This window comes from Triturus cristatus, chromosome 9 (genome assembly GCF_964204655.1).
Source record: "Triturus cristatus chromosome 9, aTriCri1.1, whole genome shotgun sequence".
In the NCBI taxonomy this organism is placed as follows: Eukaryota; Metazoa; Chordata; class Amphibia; order Caudata; family Salamandridae; genus Triturus; species Triturus cristatus.
The window spans coordinates 29,355,658-29,364,657 of NC_140592.1; positions in this window are offsets into that span (position 1 = coordinate 29,355,658).

Here is a 9,000-nt window from a genome sequence, read left to right on the forward strand (position 1 = left end):
ACAGACTTCCCCTCTTTTACAAATGCTTTTTTCAAATACATGCTCTCTTAAAGACATAAAACAATTATTTATTAATAATAATTATAAGTAGGAATTAGGTATAATTATAAATTAGTGCAATAACAGTTAACATTATTTGAAGAACCTGCCTCCATTATTTTCTACGGGAGGGTGTTTTAGTGTCAGTCTTTGGCCATGTGTAGAGCTGGAGTTGTGGGAGTTTGTGAATGCTGAAAAGTATTAAAATGATTGAAAAATGTAAATGTACTCAAAGCTTAAGTTGCCTTTATGAATCAGGCCCTTTGTGAGGGGGAAATGGCCCCAATTTGAAGGGATTCAAGAACTCTCAACCGTAAGTAGCAGACCAAGGTGGAGTGATTCCAAGAGTTTACTGAAAGTAGAGCACGTGTTTTGCTCAAGGTTACTTAGCCACGCCTTACGGTCCAAGCGAGTATTTTGCATTACTGCACCTGGTAGCAGCAAACTGTTGTATGGATCTTCAAGTAGCTCATGTGTATGACATTTCCATTAAACGAAAATAAATCCTGGAGTCTGATGGAGCAGGTAAAACAACATTTTGTATACAGCCACTATTTTGCATGAAACTAATTACATAATCATTCTAAGAATTAACTCGTACTAATTAATTTGAAGTGAAAAAGTATTAACCAACCCTTACACCTTGATAAACACAAGACACACGTGGGATTAAATTGCTAATTGCATGGCAGAACAACTCATTAATTAACTGTGGTACGCAAACTAACTTTAGATTGTGGTGGAATAGAGAATTGCATGATTCATGTTGCTTTTGTGACGGTTTGTGCTTTCGATACTGCAGAATGGTGAGTATTATTGCCTTAAATGTTGCTACAAGCTAGGAAAATACTAATATACATTGGGATTAGAGTGGGATTAAACATTAGGGGGCATATGTATCAAACCGTTTTCCCGTTTGCAAACGGGCCGATTCTCAGAATCGGGCCGTTTGCGAACGGGAAAAGGCCTTTTGGGATGTATCATCCCAAAAGGGCATCGCAAATTAGAGAATCGCAAAATTTGTGATTCTCTATTTTGCGATTGCATTTAAGGAATCGCAAATTGCGATTCCTTAAATGCAATGTATGAAGCCTAGAAAAATTGCAATTTGGCCGTAAGAAATCGCAAATTACCACCAACTTCAAGTTGGTGTTAATTTGCGATTTCATTGAAAAATGCACTTATTGGCATTTTTCAAAGTGCCATGTGACGCACAGACATGCTCTTAGGGCATGTATGTGCGCCACATGTGCATACATACATATTTCAGGGGTGCAACAGGGTGTCCTTTTGACACCCTAGCACCCTTGAAATTGCATTCTCATTTTGCGATTTTCAAATTGCGAATCGCAAAATGAGAATGTCTTCCCATTCATTCCTATGGGCCTCCTAGCCCATAGGAATGAATGGGAAGGTTTTCCTTAATTGCGATTAGCAATTTGCTAATCGCAATTAAGGAATGCCAAGGAATCGCAAAACATTTGCAAATTTTTTATTACATCCCGTTTTGCAATTCTCAATTAGCAATTCCCTAAAAATCGCTATTTGAGAATTGCAAAAACGGAACTTGATACATATGCCCCTAGAATCTTTGTTTCTATATTCTAATTACTGCATGTCTGTTTTTGCTTAAATTGGCATTCGGGCCTGCTAGGCCGCAGTACTTAAGATGGAGCTCCTGTGAAGCCGCTGTCATGTGAGCGCGATAACTTCTGTGCAGAATCGGATGGCTCTGGAGATCTCCAAGTGACCTCAGCCCCTGTACCATCGTGTTCCTTGTGAAGGATAGGAGCATGGAGGGTTGCCAAGTGATGAGCGGTGTGAACTACCAAGGGGACAATAAAAGAGCTGTACAAGGGGACTTGCTTGTTGTTATTTTGGAACTTTTGCCTGTGAACCGGAGGAGAAGAAATACATTTTGCACTTTGCTATGCCAAGTCTCTTGGAAAACCAGTGGGTCATGTGAAACTTTTAAGAAATTAAAAGTTGACCCGGACTGGCCAATCCAAACAGTTTCTACCCCTAAATTGTTGCATGTTGATCTGAAGTAAGAGGGAAAAAGCGTATAAAAACCCTCATCCGCCCAAGGGGTGTGGTTCACTGGGCTGATCTTCTGTGGTGTTGGGTCTACGTTGAGCTGATAAAGATTTCCATGGTTTACCTTGGGTTTCTTTGATTTTCGGGAAGTTATTTCATCTGATGGTTTGATCATTACTGTGGGTTGGACAGTTTATACCGGAGATTGTCGCAGAGACTTTGAATAATCCTCTGTGTGATCGGAGGGTCGTCAACTTTTGTTACCTGGTAACTATCAATTGCAATTTTAAATCTATGCTATGTTCCAAAGATTTGATTTTTATTCTTGAAATAAACCGAATTATGTTATAATCTGTAGCGCCTAAATGCTAATGCAGAGCAAATTAATATTAGATAAACAAATTTGGATTAACAAGAAATGAGTTTGTAATTCTTTAATGGAGTACTGAAAATTAATCAAATGTTTCCTAGGCTTTAATTGTGTTTTAGCTGGTTCTAAATCACCATCAACCAGTCCAACTAATTGGTCCGTCGACCAAGTGGTGGAGTGCCTTGATGTTAAGGTCAGGATTCCATAGTTGCAGATGTATATAATGTAAAGAAATTTAATCCTGATCGTTAATAAGGTACCCACATGTCCAGCGCTTTTTCTCCTGTGTACTGATTCAAGTGAGACGAGTGCGTGTTGGTGTTATGGGCCCCACCAATGAATGAGTGTATGGATGAGTGTTTGTGATGATGAGTCTGTGACATAGGGAGAACATGTAAATTTGCCTTTTCCGCTGGAGCAAGTCTTTAAGGGAATAGACTGCACACCATTGCTTCATGAGAAGTGTGTGATGAGACTTTGGAGCTTATAATGGCTACTGTTATAGCACATTTTAAAAAGATTTGCTTTGATTTCATTGATAGCCCCAGTTTCCAGATCATTTTGGATGCCTCTTTGTTATGATAACACAAACAGGCAGTTCATTGGTTGGCAACCATCCGAAGTACAGTACACTTCATATTATTGCAAAAGACACTGTTTTCCCAAACGTTGGAGCTTACCACTACATCCCTTATTTGAATGTTCGATTTTAAACACAATTAAAGATACAAATAATATTCCCATAACCTACACAGAGGCTCAAGATGTGTTCAGCGAGAAGGGTGCGGATTCCATACGGTGCCATTGAATTGTTTGCAGATGTTGAGATTTTACATGGTTGGATCCTCTGAGCATTAAAGAAGAACACTTCAAGAAATACACAGAGGAAAACTTAGTGAAAGGCATCAGTAGGTATTCTGCATCTCCTGCAGGGACTCCAATATTTTTCTTCCAAATATCCATTGGGCAGCTGAAGCCATGTCTGGAATATAGAGACCTGAGTGCAGCACAGTGAAGAATCATTACCGGTTAACATTGATTTCACTTTAGTAACACCACACTGCCAAGATTTTTACTAAAGAAGATTTTAGGGGAGTTTATCATCTCTGTAAGGCATGTGACGAATGGAAAACTGCCTATAATACTAGATACATCACTTCAAGTATTTGGTCATGCATTTTGGCTTGTGCAATGCCTCCGCTTCTTTTCAACATTTAGTGAACAAAATAGTTATTCTGCACACTTTCATTATTATCTACTTAGATGACGTTCTAATTGTCTCTCAAGTTCTTAAAGCTTATCAACAAAATGTCCAAGAGGAATTGAGACATCCATGAGCCCATCCTTATATATCAAACTAGATAAATGCATCTTTGAAGTTCAGTAAGTACATTACTTGAGCTTCGTCATTTCAGATAAAGGCACCTGTATGGATCTCAAAAAAGTGGCTGGAGTGACAGAATGATCTAAAGCAGGGTTCTTCAATGTCAGCCCTGGAGGGCCAGATCCAGGCCAGATCTTTAAAATTACTAAATTTATGTAAATGGGGATATACTTAAAATCTGGCATGGATCCGTCCCTCCAGGACCGACATTGGAGAACCCTGATCTAAAGCACATAATATCTAGGAGGACTCCAAATCAGGGGGCAGATTTATGAGCCCCTTGCGCCACTTTTGCGTCACTTTTAACATGGGAAAAGTGACGCAAAAGTGGCGCAAGGGGCTCATAAATCTGCCCCCAGGTTCTTAGGGGTTGTTAAGTGTTATCCTCACTTCATGAAATCCTGATTTACAGTGGCAGCCAATGTTGTACACATAACTAGAAAAGGAACTTCATTTTAGTGGAAGTGTTTGATCAATCCACACTAATCTTCATTACAACTGCCATCCTCACCTACTCTGATCAAACTCTCCCCCTGCATGCATCCCTCTTCACCGTGGGAGCCATACCGTCTCAAGGAGACCCGACGACCGAAGCTGTACACCCTGGAGTCTTCTTGTCAAGAACCTTAATGGCGGCGGAGCATAATCATAAATTATACGGAAATTAATTATTGGCAATCAAAGATACCTTTGCACACTGGTGACAGCACATAGAAGAAGCTCTGGATTGCGATTAAGTATTGTTTGCTGACCAGTTGCCTGAACTCTGAGTTGCCCCTTGGATTATGATTTGGTTGGGTTTGGTGAGCAGCTGCTGAACAGTTATTTGAACTCTGACTTGCTTCTGGTTTACATTTTGATGTTGGTTGCTGTGCTTGTGCTCCTGCTTCCTTCATGAATTCCTGGTTCGCTTTCAACACAACAGTTATTTAATGGTCCAAAGTGTATTGGAAAAATAATTCACAGTTCAATCACGTTTCCATAGTACAGACAGCACAGGAGTACATTTATTGCCTTGCACACATTGCTGCCTGGTTGACCCAAAGCGCTGTTCATCTCTTGTTCATCCCTAGTGTCCCTCCTCTTTACATATGAGGCTCTGAGAATTCCAGGTGCATGTATGAGTCTCTTGGCCCCAAATTTTGGAGAGGGCTGATACTAATGATGGACAGTCAACAAAAGTAGCCACAGGGGGCAGCTCAAAACATCTCAGCTTACTTGTGGAAATTCAGTCCACATACCTATGCAGATGAATATCCATCTATCCATCTGTCCATCCATCTGTCCATCCATCCGTCCATCCCTCCCTCGCTCCCTATGAAGATCCATGTCTTAAGGAATGAGGTAAAGTGGGTAAAAATTGTGATCAATTGTAACTAACCATGGAACTAGACATTGTCTTTCACCAGAGGAATATCCTGGTTAGTTGTATTATTCATTCACATTCTGCCTTTGCACATCTCACCTTCTGTTTCGGTCTCTGTTGGTTCCCATGTCTCCAGGGCATATTAATACTTGATGGTTGCCTCACCTTATCTCCCTTTAATGTTTTCTGCTCCTACAGATATCACAAACTTGTTATTTTAACCTTCAAGCTTTATATCCTGGCTCAGACCTACATGCATATACAAACACTCATAGATTTGGGGTGCAGCCAACTGGCAGAAAATGTAAGGTCTGGCCATCTCTAAACGATTCAGGCAAACAGAGGGTTTGGTGGGCCCGGGGATACATCATGTTTGTGACGTTGTACCCTGTGCACCAAACTCTAAATCAGGCCATTATTTTTTAAAAGACCAATAGGGATCAATAATGAGAAAGGTTAAAATCACAGGCACAAATTACGCGGTTTGCAAGCAGAAACATAGGTGCTGAAATCGCTTTCTCCGACTACTGCAAACCACCAGCGACATCATGGTTGCATCATTGAAGTTCTTTACATCTAACCTATTAAGAGAAGAGGCAAGACACACATCTGTGAAGGCTCCCACCCTTTCCACATGCAGGCGAGGTAGTAGTCAATAAGGGCCTGCAGGATGCTGGCTGCCCTCTCGCTCTCCGCTGTTTAATGCTGGTGCCTAGAGAGAGTGTTTGGTGATGCTAAAGAGTGTGTTTCTATCATTGCTTTCATGTGATGAGACAGCAATCCTTAAGCCAACATTGCAAATCAACGTTTTTTTTCGAAGGTATCCGGTATCAGAGCGCTTTACACGAGCAGCAGTTGTGTTACACAAGCACACATTCATTTTTTCTTAGGCATGTGGAGATTAAGTGATTTGTCCAGAATCACAGGATATTGAGCGTCATTGACGAGACTCGAACCTCGTTCCCCAGATTTGAGATCGACCACCCTAGCCTTAAGGCCACATCCTCTCTGCTTTTGATCTTTGTGTATGTTAGACCTGGTCATTTTTGCAGGTTTATCCCCAAACATTTTGCCTTTTGCCTCCTATTTTTCTGACCCTGTTTTTGTTGGCTATGGGACTCTGTGCACTTTACCACTGTTTATCAGTGCTAAAGTGCATATGCTCTCTGTGTAAATTGTGATTATGATTGGTTATCCATGATTGGCATATATGATTTACTTCTAAGTCCCTAGTAAAGTGCACTGAGTGTGCCTGGGCCTGTATATCAAATCCTACTAGTTGGACTGTAGCACTGGTTGTGCCACCCACATGAGTTGTCCTGTAAACGTGTCTCAGATCTTCCCCTGCAGTGTCTGCACGCACAGTTGTAACCTGCCATGTTGACCTGGCAAGTGCACCCACTTGCCAGGCCCAAATCTTCCCTTTTGTTATATGTAAGGCACCCCTCAAGTAGGCCTAAGGTATCCCCATGGGCAGGGTGCAGTATATGTGAAAGGTAGGACATGTACTGGTGTGTTTTACATGTCCTGATAGTGAAGTAGTGTGTATTTCGTTTTTCACTATTGAAAGGCTGTCTGCCCTATAGTTTTACATTGGAGCTAACATTAACATTTTACATGTGTAATTTTCAATTGGTATAAAATGCAGAAATGGTGTTTAGGCTCTCTGAACTCAGAATTTAATGACACACCTTTTAGTAAAGGTGACATTTAAATTGTGTTGGAAAATCCCACTTTTAGAAAGTGAACACACAGAGATGATGGATGGAGCGTTGAAACTTTTCAGACACTCACCCCCAGTCACAGATCTGGGTGAATCCATCATTGTTCTTTAGCCCACTCTGCCACCCCAGTTCAGACCCAGCCATATGCAAATCAGTCTTGACCCTGTTCCTCAAGGGAACAGTCCAGCCCAAACTGGATCCTGCAGCACACATAGAAGTAACAAATCACTATTAATAATTGTTTGTGAAGGAACGGACACCTTCCTGTACATAAACAATCATTCCCTGCAATACAGGCTCCCTTGCGTTAATGTGCAACCGTGCCTGCGTTGGCTCTAGGCAGCTATTTGTAGCACCAGCACTAGGAAAAAACACAGTGGTGTGCTGTATTGTTGTAAATACAATTTATCCATGCAGTTTGGAAATTTCGGAGCACAGCACTGCCAAATTTGGCACATCTCCACGCTCTGACATTTCATTGTACATATGCACCTTAATTTTCTTGCAAAAAGTCAGGTTCAGCGTCTCCTGCTGCCACGGAATGTTTCCTTGAGGAGGGATGGAGGTAACTGGTAATTTACAATATCCTAGGGTGCAGACCTCATGGTATGGGCTCTCGCTGTTGAGGGTGATGTGTTTGAGCCTTCACTATTGTTTTGAAGGAGAGCCAATGGCTGCCTCTGAGCACTGGGATGAAAGAGATTGCGCTTATTACCCATGAGGAGTGGTAGCAAGCTCTATATAAACACAACAAGGGGAGGATTTGTTTTCTTTTCTTCTTTTTCAATGGGTTTGCGTTGTTCAATGTCCACCAGACAGTCCAGACTTTTCTATCAATAGCATTGCATCTAGCCTTCTTTTGGGGCAGAGGGGGTTCGTGGTTTCTATTCCCCAAAAGTCTAAGTAGTGGCTAAAAACACAAGAACCTGCAGAGTGGGTTTGGCAAATAGGGTTATGGGCAGTACTTTGTTTTGGTGGTTGCTGCTGGATGGCAGCAACACATATAAACAGGGCCACTGAAATTATGCAAAAGAGAATGACCAAATTATGCGGCAGGGTTGACTAAATTATTAAGCAAGAATAGGGATACTGCGCTGTGTAATGTGGCACATTTTGTGATAGTATTACTTCATTATTTCGTGGTTTTTATGCATCTCAGTTAAGGTTTGAGTTCACTCATGCTAGTTTAACACCCAAATACAGGAGAAAGCAACTGATGGTGGCCAGTCAACCTTTGCATAAGGCCTTCCTCTGCGCATCAACACATGTCGCTGCATTTGCAGTATATTTTGATTCATTTGAGCTGGAAACATTTTTCTGCTGAAATCTGCACTATATGGCAAATGCAATTAATCTCAAAAGTATACAAAAAGGCTGGGGCAGCAGAATGTCATAATTCCAGTTGACTACTTATTAGTAGGGTCAGGGTCTTTTAAAACATTGTCCCGCAGGCAGCAGTCCAGATCCTCTGAGTTAAATATCCCTGGCGGCCTGTTCTAAGGCCCAAGTACTGACGTTGCCTGTGAGCCTGTCATGCAGTATAGGCTTCAGGGTGATGGCTTGATGATAACATCATGTCCCATAGTTACTCTAGGAGCCAATAGCCAGGCAGTAGTGCAGAGCAGCCTGTCACAGTGTTCCTCTACCTCATACTTGCTCTGTGGCTCAGTTTGCCAAGAGCAGGACATGCACACTACAGAAGTGACACACACGAGGTGTAATAATCCCCATGCCTTTGTTGAGGCCTACTGGGCTCTAACCTCTCATAGTCTACTTCACAGGAGGCCCTTTTGTGCCTGTCGCCTACTGTGTTTAGTGGACGGACACATAATCGTCTAAAGAGAAGGATCAGCTTGGCACTGTGCATGGATAGAACCTGGCACTGTGCCTACTGAAGCTTTCTGCTATAGCAGCATGACATGCCCCAGACAGCTCAGCAATTTGCAGGGTCTACCTCTTGGTCATCTTTCCCATCTCTGCAATCGACAGATGGTGCTTGGAAAACCTTGAGATGAAGGGAGAAAGGGGCCTGAGAAACGCATACATTTCAAAGATTCACTTGAAATGCTGTTTGACTTCT